The following is an 11,907-nucleotide window of genomic DNA, read 5'->3' as shown; positions in this document are numbered from 1 at the left end:
CCCATGCATAAATGGCCTGAAACCTTACTTCCATGGATATTATAAAAGGCCCAAAGCTGCAAATATTCGCACTCTAATATTACGTCTTCCAGCAGTTCAGACATGGCTTGCTGTCATGTCAGGAGGCTATAATAGGGGAAACATATCTGACATTTACCACGGCTCAGGGTCTCCCCCCCACCCCTGGGTCTGGTGCCTGTGTGGGGCTTCTCTCTCTGGCAGAGGTTGATTTCTAGATTTACCACTTCATACCCTTCCTCCTCCAACCAGGACTATTAAAGGTTGCGTTTTCTGTCATTTAAGGCCAAACTAAGCAATAGGTTTTTTAACGAGTCATATCTGGGTTCCCCTGACCCAAATTGCTTTGCCTGCAGCCAGACAGAAGCCGCTGGAAACTAACTGGGCCTGATTTGGAACCTAACCCAGGCGAAGCAGGGTGGGGAAAGGACTTCAGAGAGGGCTCTTTTTCTCGTAGCAGAGGTCTGGAAGAAAGAAGTTTTGTTGGCAGTCTGTCCTTGTTCTGACCCTTCTCCTGCTTCTTTTTTTGCAGTTCTGGACAAGGGGTTCTCACCTGGCTGTCTCAGGGCCTGGGGAAAGTCGTGCCACACCCATTACAGAATGCCGTCATACAGCCGGACGGGAAGACCTCTGATGCCTGTAACCAGGTGAAGGGGGTGGATTTGGTGGGAGCGTTTCCACTGTTCAGTTTTAGTAATTTAATGTTTGTGTGTGTACATCTTTCTGGCTTTTTTTTAAGCCATTGGGTAACAGCTTTGTTATATGGCCAAACAACCTCTTTTTGTGTAATACAGTCATTGAAACAAATTATACTATTTGTACACGTTTGGTTAAAGGAACTCTTTCAGTGTCCATAGTTTTTTTTTTAAAGCCATTTTTTCGGTAATATATGCCATATCCCCAGCAAGAGAAAGAGTAACTAGTTCTTCTGCTGAACAGCTTGGTACTTTGATTGATTGATTGATTGATTCTATTTGTATCCCACCCTTTATCCTGACCAAAGGCCAGGTTCAGGGCGGCTAACATCATCAAAACAACATAACAATATAATAAAACCATAACATACAACAATAAACCTTAAAATGTAAAATTGGTTCCCACTTATTAATCAGTTAAATAATTAAACAATTAAACAAGTGGTGCTTATCTCTAGAACACAGAGCCACAAAGGGCCCCCAAATTTACATTGGTAGCAGTAATTGGGGGGTGGGTAGGGTTGCCAGCTCCGGGTTGGGAAGTATTTGGAGATTTTTGGGGCGGAGTCTGAGGAGGGCGGGGTTTGGGTAAGGGAGGGACTTCAATGCCATAGAGTCCCATTGCCAAAGCGGTCATTTTCTCCGCTGATCGGCTGAAGATCAGTTGTAATAGCAGGAGATCTCCAGCTAGTAGTACCTGGAGGTTGGCAACCCTGGAGGGGTAGGGAGGCCAAGAGTGGAGTTATTGTTTCATGCTTAATTCCTTTTCTCCTGGTCTGTTTTCAGACAGAAACCCTGAAAGTGGAAGATAAAGACAAACGAGGTAAAACATTTATGCCTGTATGCTTCCCGCTTGCATGTGTTCGTGTGTGTGTCTTGACATGGCCACAGTTGTGATCCCACTTTTCAAAGTATGTCTGCCCCAGAGTGTGCAACAAAGCTAGTAAATTAACTAACAAACCATCCAATGCAAAGGGATGACAGAGGTGGTTCGGCAGAAAAGGTCAATCGAGGCTGCTTCTGAACGGCAAGGGTTTCCATGTTGCTTTCTCTGAATGAGAGTTTTTACTCCACTGCAGGGCTTTCTGAAGGCTTTAAAAATTGGCAATTGCTGTATTGCCATTACAACAATTGAAAATAAAACAGTCAATATTGTAATACCTCCCTCTCTCATAATACTGGACCTCGGGGACAACCAATAAAAATGCTGAGATAATAGGTTCAGGACTAAGAAAAGGAAATACTCTTTGCTTGGCAAGTAATTAAACTGCGAGATTCCCTGCCAGCTAGGGTTGCCAGGTACCTCTTTTCTGCCGGCGGGAGGCTTTCGCATTTACAAAAGAAGCCCTGGTGGCATTCTCCCTTCCTTGTCTCTGCTGAGCCACCATCTGCTTCTCTCTGCTCCAGTCATTGAAAGCAAACGTTGGGCCAAAGAACAATCCAGAACAAGAATCCATGTTCAAGGTGTTGAGTTCACCAGAAATCTTCATCTGGCTGGATGTTACAAAAATAAGTTGGGGTTGCCTGCTTGGCTTAACTTTTTGAAATTAATTTTTCCTGCTGCTTGTGCTCAGCGTGATGTAGTGGTTAAGAGTGGTGGTTTGGAGTGGTGGAGTCTGATCTGGAGTACCGGGTTTGATTCCCCACTCCTCCACATGAGTAGTGGAGGCTAATCTGGTGAATTGGATTTGTTTCCCCACTCCTACACACGAAGCCAGCTGGGTAACCTTGGGCAAGTCATCCTCTCTCAGCCTCACTCACCTCACAGGGTGTCTGTTGTGGGGAGGGGAAGGGAAGGTGTTTGTAAGCTGGTTTGATTCTCCCTTAAGTGGCAGAGAAAGTCGGCATATAAAAACCAACTCTTCTTCTTCTCATTTACTGCTGCGCTTGTGACACAGATGTGGGTGGGAGGTTAAAAAATGTATACCTTCCTGTTCACAAAACGTGCAAACCTGCTTAAACTACAATCTTAAAAAAAAACAAAAAAACCAAAAAGAAAGAAACTTATCGAAGCGGGATTGGGAAAGAATGGAAAAAGAGGAGGACTGTATGCAACCAATCTCTGAGTTCTTAAAGTGTCTTAATGGTTAAAGTGTTGGACTAGGATCCGGAAGAACCAGGTTCAAATCTCCAGTCTGCCATGGAAGCTCGCTGGGTGATGTTGGGCTGGTCAGTCTCTCTCAGCCTAACCTTCCTCACAAGATGGTTGTTGTGAGAATAAAATGGAGGAGAGGAGAGTAAAGCAGGAAGTCACTTTTGGTTCCTGTTGGGGAGAAAATTGGAGTGTAAGTATAATGAAATTGTGACCAAATCACTGTGTCAGCCACATACATGTTAAGCATTCCCCAAGCCCTGAAAAAAATTAAATTTTGATACCATGATGACTGTCTCTAAATTTAATTTTTACTTCTCAATACAACCAGTTAGGATCCCCTCACACTCAAGTCCCAAAACAGGTTGTCTGTGGGACTACTAGCCTGATAGCATTCCTCAGCACTGAGATCAGTAATCGGTTTGCTATAACAACAATCTGTGGCTGGAAACTGCAGGCAAATAAATTTAGTCCTACACAGTCCCGTTTCTGATCATTCTCTAATTCTCTGACATCCTTCAGCACCAGCAAGACAAGGATTGGGAAGTCGGCTAATAGGATTTTTCCCCCCATTGATGGTCAACTGCCCTTAGAAAAGCAATTCTCCATGAGGCTGCAAAGTGTAAAAACAAACTGGTTCCAGATACATTAGATTAGAGGTTTTATCTCCAGTGGTGCTTGGCAAGAGACATGGCCTTCTGTGGACTTTGAAAAACTAATTATTTCTTCTGAACTGAAATGCTTAATCCGTGTTATTTATTATGGGTTGGATCCAACCAGCTTTTCTGCTGGTAAAGAAGGAAAGAAAGGTCCCCTCTGACCACCCCAAAAAGGCTATGCTTTGTGGGGGATAATCATAGGACCATGTGGAACAGGGGCTGTATTATGGAGAGGAATTAGGTGAAATGGAATGAAAAAGCTGGTTGGATCTTGTCTTGTCTTGGCATTTTGTTCTTGTGACAATGCAGTTTACCATCGGGTTTCAAAGCCCCTTTCCAAGAAAGAGGGCATATGTCATAGAACTTCTACCTTTGTGGCACCTTGCTTTTCTCAAACTGCACCACCCCTCAGAAGCCGTTCTACCCCACGACTGGTGGGCAGGGGGGGAGGGGGGTTATTCCTTTATATGTAGAGGAACTTTGGTAGGGTGGCCAAATTCTGGGCTCGCGTTACCTAGGAATTAATTATATTGAAGAAAGCTGATAGGAAAAAAATAGATTCCTTTGAAATGTGGTGTTGGAGAAGAGTGTTACGGATTCCGTGGATTGCCAAAAAAACAAATCAGTGGGTTATAGATCAAATCAAGCCTGAACTGACCCTAGAAGCTAAAATGACTAAACTGAGGCTGTCGTATTTTGGTCACGTCATGAGACGACAAGAGTCACTGGAAAAGACAGTCATGCTAGGAAAGGATGAGCGCAACAGGAAAAGTGGAAGACCCAACAAGAGATGGATTGACTCAATAAAGGAAGCCACAGCTTTCAGTTTGCAAGATCTGAACAAGGCTGTCAAAGATAGGACATTTTGGAGGACTTTCATTCATAGGGTCGCCATGAGTCGGAAGCGACTTGACGGCACTTAAAACACACACACACAACTATATTGCAAACCAAAATCTGTTCTGTTACCAAGAGCTAGTTACAGGAATCTCACTTGACAGCTTTTTCTGTTCCAGAGACAACTGACATCAGTGGAAAGGAGGGGGAGATCCAGCCCAGCTCAGATAACAATGCCGCAGAAAAAACGTAAGTCAGATGTTCAATATTTCTGAATTTTGCTTGTACCCAGGTCCTAAAAACATGATAAAGAAGGAAGTTTTGTTGATTTCCACCTGGGCTTAAAATATACAATTTGTGCAACACGAGTGCCCGACACAACTTGTAGTCACATGTAGGACTGAAGGAACTCTCCTTCAAAGCATTCAGTTGCTCTTTTCGGCTCTGGAGCACTGTGAGGAGGAGGGGATTTAGTCTTCCCTCATGCCATTTTTGCCAGCAAAAACCGCTGGAGCAGCTGTTTGCCTGTGAAGCCAGAGGAAGAGGCAAACAGGCTCCCCATGTGGCTGTTTCCACTGGTGAAAATGGCGCAGGAGGGAAGCCCTCCTTCCCATCACAGTGCTCCAGAGCCAAACAGAGTGCTTTGAATGAGAATTCCCTCAACCCTACATGCGTCTACAACTTGGGTTGGGCACCTGTGTCCTGACTTGTGTTGCACATAGAGTATATTGTATTGCTCATAGTGGGAGAGGCTGCTAATGTACCACCATCCCTGTGCCCTGGGGACATGATTTCTGCATAGCCCTCAGCCTCTGGCACCAAATTGCTCCCCTTCCTTGACCACGGAGCAGCCCTTAAACAGAAGAAGTGAAATGTTAGTGGTTGTCTTTTCTGAGGGTTTCTTTTTAAATTTAAATTTGGAAACATTTGGAAATTTGCTGGCTACACGAATAACTAAGTCCCCCTCTGGCGGGTCACCATTGAAAGTTTCACACTTTCACTTTCCATGCTGGACTTGAAGGAGTTGCATAATAATAATATTAATAACAACAACAATAATAATAGAATTTCCCTGTCTTCATTTTTTTCCAAGTGATAAAAAAAAGGTGTTCACTCGGATGATGGAAGAGTTTGAAAAAATAATTCCTCAGCCAGAGAATGTGAAAAAGGTAAGAGCAGAAGAACAGCAAACATGTTTCATTTCTGACAACAAGAAAATCAAGAACAGGTAATGGATCCATTTATAGGGAAAGTAAAATGAGGACCAGCCAAGATTCACAGTGTCCTGGCCCTTTAGATTCGACAAGATATTTCCTATAGGTTGTTTTTTTTAATTCTCCTCTACCATATCTTATATGTACCATACCCTAGAAGCTAAAATGACTAAACTGAGGCTATCGTATTTTGGTCACATCATGAGACGACAAGAGTCACTGGAAAAGACAGTCATGCTAGGAAAAGTTGAGGGCATCAGGAAAAGAGGAAAACCCAACAAGAGATGGATGGACTCAATAAAGGAAGCCACAGCTTTCTGTTTGCAAGATCTGAGTTTGCAAGATCTGAGCAAGGCTGTCAAAGATAGTACATTTTGGAGGACTTTCATTCATAGGGTCGCCATGAGTTGGAAGCGACTTGACGGCACTTAACCTCCCCCCCCTCCATATCTTAAGGACTGGAAACTAGGGGTATGCAATATGGAACTCCAGGATCTCATTTTTTTTCTTGTTCTCTTCATTTCTGCAACAAGGAAGCAGCCCCAGAGGATCAGGGTGAGTGAGCAGGCTTGTGAGGTTGAATCAGTTGGAGGCTGGCATTTCCTGGTTTGATGCTAATGTTCAGTCTTTCCAGACTGCTGGACTTGTGCGGGGTGGGGGGGGCTCTACCCAGTCATCACTGAACCACCAGGTGCCATTGCCTTGCAGAAAAACACTCCTGTTGTGTGTGGGGGGGGGGGCATATTTTCTGACAGTAAAACTGGATGTAACAGATCACATAGCAATCAGAATTGCAAAACGTTATTATACTCCACTTTTCATGCCAATATAGAATATGTGGAAATGTGCAATGTCGTGTGAAAAAGTTGCTGGTAAAAGCTGGAGGCGTTTCTGGGTGCCTTTGAAAGTCTGACAGGGTTGCCATAAGCCAGCTGTGGCTCGATGGCACACGCATGCACACCCAAGGTGTTTTTAAAAACAACAAGTAAGTAATCTCTCTTTATGAACTAAACCTTGTCCTTCATTCCCTCCCTCCCCTTTCCAGGCAACACTAAAGGGAGCAATAAAGAGGTGCCTCAGAAGGAGAATTCTCCAGTCAAGCCTCTGTCCATGCACCGGTCTTCTGTTGACAATCTGAGCACCTCGCTGTTCCCTCAAACACTTGGTGGTGATGGAACCAGGTAACTCTCTCCACGGGTTTCTGAGTCGCATTTGAACCCTTGTTCACTGCTTTGGGGGCACAAGCATTAGTTGCTCCTCAGAAAACTTGACAGTGGGAATACAGGCCTGGGCATCGTGGAAAACGTGATACCTAGATTGGAACAAGAATAAAGAGCAACTGCAGTCTCCTGCCACTATGTGGTCATGCAGACCAGACGAAGAGCACGCATCAGGTTTGGGCACCCGCAGCATTTTAAAATGGCAGCAGTGTCCTCACGGCTGCCATGAGGACTCCATCATGTCCTCCTTCAAGCATGACCTCCCTCGGCCTGGAAGGAACACTCCTGCCCTGAGCTGCTGCTCAGCCTGTTTTGACCCTTCCGATAGGCTGGGTTGGGAGTTAAAGGGTCTGGCCTCCCCCTCAACCCCAAAGAAGTTCTCCTGCCACCACCTGCCCAGAGTAGCTCCCAGTCGGTGTGGAGTTGTTGCCTCTGCCTCCTCAACAGCCTTAGAGATGCATTTCCCTATTGTTCAGCATCTGGAGCCCTCCTTGTTTACCTGCCATTTCCATTGTCGAAGCTGGTTGTCACCCAGGGTGCTTCCCATCTCTGCCAGTGATTTAGTTTCCCCCCAGAATCCAGTGCAGGTTTTCTGTCTGAAGTCTTGTCAGGCAGTTGGTGTCTCAGAGCTCCATGCTGCTCCCATGGGACTAAATTTATTTATTAATTTAGACTTACATCCCGCCCTCCCCAGCCGAGGCTAGGCTCAGGGCGGGTAATAACAGTTAAAATCAGCCCACAGGCATAACAGTTGTTCAGTTGGTCCGTCCTTTGGCATTGGCAAAAGCGGGGGGACATCAGTCAGTGGGCTTTAAAAAAAAGAGAGTTGAAATTTGAGCAAAAGAACCAGGAGGCCATCAAATGCAACCTAAAGCTGAATCCTTTCAAAATCTGCTTCTCGCTAATGAGCCTGTGGAATTGTTTGAGCTGTACTTGAACTTCTTCACAGAAGGGGCAGCACTTCACAGCTCAGATTTTGAGATTCTGGACTTGGGTCTGCCTTTTGTGAGTAGACTGTCATTAGGGGGGGACACTCCTTGGAGGCCTTTGCTCCCAAGGATCGCTCAAGAGTCCTGTCGTATACCTGCTGGAATGAAAGAGAAAAGGGTTCTGATTGCGGCTTTTCTTCCCGGCAGCATATTCAAGCGGATCAGGCAAGGACTGGAGAAAGCGATCCCACATCCTGTCAGCAAAGAAAAGCCAGATGGACAGGTAAGCAGAGCGGATTTGGGTGCAGCAATGATTACAGCTCTCATGTGCCCTGGTGCTACGGTGCCAGCATCTTCATAGGTAGATTGTTTATTTACGGCCCTTGGCCAGATAAAACAAAATACATGGACTAAAATAGTCTTACAGACAAAGGTATACAATCCGAGTCTTAAATCCCAGCAGCTTCATGCCAATCTCTGCTGAAGCCCTGTTTGACCACCCCTTCTATCAGTTGATGGGCATGGGAAATGAAAGATGAGCAGCCTCAGGACTTCTGTGGCACTTTAAAGACTAACAGTGTGATGACAGAATCTGTGTGTACGCATGCATACGCATATGCACACATATACAGTTTTGTACAATATGTTGAAACATAAAGAGAATGCAAGAAATCCAATCCCTGATCTATTTCAGCCCTGCTGGAGTCCACTGGGGCTCAGGCTATCCTGACCCGCACAGGGAAATTACTTTCACTGTGTAATACAAGAGGCGCCAGGACCACCACCAATGCTTTTCCCGGTGCCTCCAATTGCTTTTAGAAAGTGGGTGGAGCCTGGTCGGGCTTTTGGCCTGCAGGGTTTCTGATTGGCCATTGGAGATTTGATGGGCTGTGCAGATTTTTAAAAACATTGCAGATGCCTCTTGCCTGGAAAACCCTACTGGGTTTCCATAAGTCAGCTGTGACCTGAGGGCACTTTACACACACAGAGATGTTAATTGATAACATGGTTCATTTTCCCAGTATAGTTCTGGGTTTGGCCCAGTGCTGCTAGTGGCTTCTGCAAGGGGCAGGCCTGTCTCCCATGGCAAAAGCAGGGAAGCCATTATTTTCAAGGACTGGTTGTAGGCCCTTGAAGCTATGTTAGGCCATTTATGCTTGGTAATTAGCAGCGCGTTCCAGGCTGAAGTGCCCCACATATTTTTTTGATTTCTTCATGCTGAACCGTCATTCCAGATGTCACGGCAAAGCCGGTGCATACCTGCTTTGCATTTCTTAAGAGCCCCTTTAACATGACCTTTTGCATTTGCTCCGCCCTCACATCGAAGCATTCACTGAAGGAAGCATGCAGAATCACAGCCCTGGCTTAGCTATGCAAATGACTTTTGCTAATGGCTATGCAAACGAAGGAACGAAGGAGCAGGCAAGTGGGGGATGGAATTTGTTTGACCTTCTCCTCTTGCATCGGAACCGTGAATAGTCTTTTTAAAGGTCAAATTTTAAAAATCAGCATTGAGCGAGGAGCAGCATCGACCCTGTATAAATGGCCTTAGAGAAACATTAGTGGAGGATTGCAGGTAGCAACTAGATAGCCATTTTCTTTCTCTCCCTGCTGACCCTATCTTATGCTGCAGAAGTCTGTCTCAGGTACCAGTCAGGCTTTTGTCAGCCTTCACTTTGCTGCATAGGTTTCTTGGGTTTCAGAATGCCTGCTCTTGTTCTTAAATGTAGGGTAATCCTAGATTAAGAATCAAAGGGAAATCTTTCTGTTGATGGCAGTGGTTGGAGGAAGCAAGGGGAGGGAGTGCTTTGTGACACCTCACAAGACTCATTTATTGTGACAGAATTTTTTTTAGTCAGCAAGCTGTAGTCCACCAAACCTTCTGCTGCAACATTTGAGTGAGCCTTTAAGGCGCCACATAATGCGTTGTTTGCTTCATGCAGAAGACAAAATGAACATGTTCACCCTTCTAGACCAGGGGTCCCCAATGTGGTGTCTGTAGGCAACGTGGCACCGGCCGCCACCTTTCTTGGCACGCACCAAGTGCTTCTAGAAACTGGAAGAAGAGGAGTTGGTTTTTATATGCCGACTTTCTCTACCACTTAAGGGAGACTCAAACCGGCTTACAATCACCTTCCCCTCCCCACAAGGGTGGGGCTGAGAGAATGTGACTTCCCCAAGGTCACCCAGTTGGCTTTGTGTGGAGGAATGGGGAAACAAATCCAGTTCATCAGATTAGCCTCCGCTGCTCATGTGGAGGAGTGGGGAATCAAACCCAGCTCTTCAGATCAGACTCCACTGCTCCAAACCACTGGTCTTAACTACTACGCCACACTGGCTCTCCAGTGTGGAACTTTATCCCAAAAAGGTTTCTGATTAAGGACATAAGAGGAGCCCTGCTGGATCAGACCAAAGGCCCCTCTAGTCCAGGATTCTGTTCACACAGTGGCCAACCAGGTGCCTCTAGGAAGCCCACAAACAGTGCTGTTTGAGCTCTGAAGAACTGATTGGCTGCACAGATTAAAACGAATCTTCTGCCTGAACTGTTGAAGAGTTACTGTTATGGTTACGCATAACCTCGCTCCCCCACAGGCTCGAAAAGGTTGGGGACCTCCTGCTCTAGTCTAGACTGTGTATCAGGAAAAAAAAGGAGAAGCCTGTTGTTGTAGATGGAGGTTAGCAGGATGGCAGTGTATACACCTTGGGAACAGGTGAAGTAGGGTGTTAGGAACATTCTTTGATGTAGTGGGGCCATGGCTCAGTGGAAGAACATCTGCTTTGCATACAGAATGTCCCAGGTTCAAGCCCTGGCATTGCCAGTTTAAAAAAAGGACCAGGTACTAACTAGGTGATTTGAAAGACCTCTGCCTGGAGAGCTATTGCCAGTCAAAGGTCTGATTTGGTGTAAGGCAGCTTTATATGTATGTGAACTTAGTCATGACGGTCTTCTGCATTCAGTTGACAGGGTTGCTGCAAAGTCACTGCAGAGGATGCAGTGAGGCTGGGGTGGTAACTGAATATTCTGCCTTGTGGCAGAAGCCCTTGATGCCTGCAGGGTTCGACAGATTCTTCTGGAGCCCTCAGAGGAGAAGACTGAGAGAGGCAAAGTGCCGGCTTTAATTTTGTCCTTTCTTTTTCCCCTTCCCAATAGACTGTGGAAGCTGGTGGCCCAGATCCAGGGCAAGAAAGTAAGTTGTGAGTTATTTCCTGTTGTGCCATTTCATTAGCATGCTTTCTTGGCATTTTCTTGTTGGGAATGTGAGAGGGAAAGTGGTTACACTGTTAGCTCAGGGCAGATAGAGTCAGAACCTTTAGAAGAAGAAGAAGAAGAGTTGGTTTTTATACCCCATTTTCTCTACCTTTAAGGAGTCTCAAACCTTCTTGCAATAGCCTTCTCTTCCTCTCCCCATAACAGACACGTTGTGAGGTAGGTGGGACAGAGAATTCGGAAAGAACTGTGACTACCCCAAGTCACTTAGCAAGCTTCACGTGGAGGAGTGGGGAATCAAACCGGGTTCTCCAGATTACAGTCCACCACTCATAACCACTACACCCCGCTGGGTCTCTAGAGAGAAACTGGAAGGGATCCCTGTCTCAGAGTCTGTCTTGAGTGTGAGCAAGCTAAAATAGTGAATGTGTGGATAAGGTTTGCCTTTCCAGAGTGTTAATCAGAAGAGAACCCACCTCGACAACTTCCTCTCATTTACTTCCCTTCTCTGTTTGGTTTCAGGGAGCAAAGGGGCTTAAGTGCCTCTGAAACAAATGAAGACTCCAGAGATTCTCCTTGTACAAACCAAATGAAACCTCCCTGAGCTGACGGGCACATGTCAAAATAGAAGGAAAAGAGTCAGCACATTCCCCCCTCCCTTTCACTCCTAATTTAAATAAACGCTTTGTTAATGTGCAATCCACACCTGTGGCGGAGACAGTTTTATTGGTTAGTTGTATAACAAATGAGTGATTTCTGGGGCAAACAGGAGGGGGGTGAAAATGGGATCGCCAAACAGAAAGGAGCCAGAGGAGAAACAAGCACTGGGCTTTTCTCTATCTGCATCAGCAAGCATCCTGAGAGGGACTACAGCTCAGTGGCATAGAGGATACAGTTTGGATGAAGGTTTCAAGTTCGACTCCTGGCATCTCCAGCTAAAGGGTCTTAAGTAGCAGGTCTTTGCACAGACCCCTTTGTAGCAGAAACTGCCAGTCAGAGTAGACGATGCCCGACTAGATGGACCAATGGTCTGAC

The sequence above is a fragment of the Euleptes europaea genome, chromosome 17 (genome assembly GCF_029931775.1).
Source record: "Euleptes europaea isolate rEulEur1 chromosome 17, rEulEur1.hap1, whole genome shotgun sequence".
NCBI lineage: Eukaryota > Metazoa > Chordata > Lepidosauria > Squamata > Sphaerodactylidae > Euleptes > Euleptes europaea.
This window is presented reverse-complemented; position numbering follows the sequence as displayed.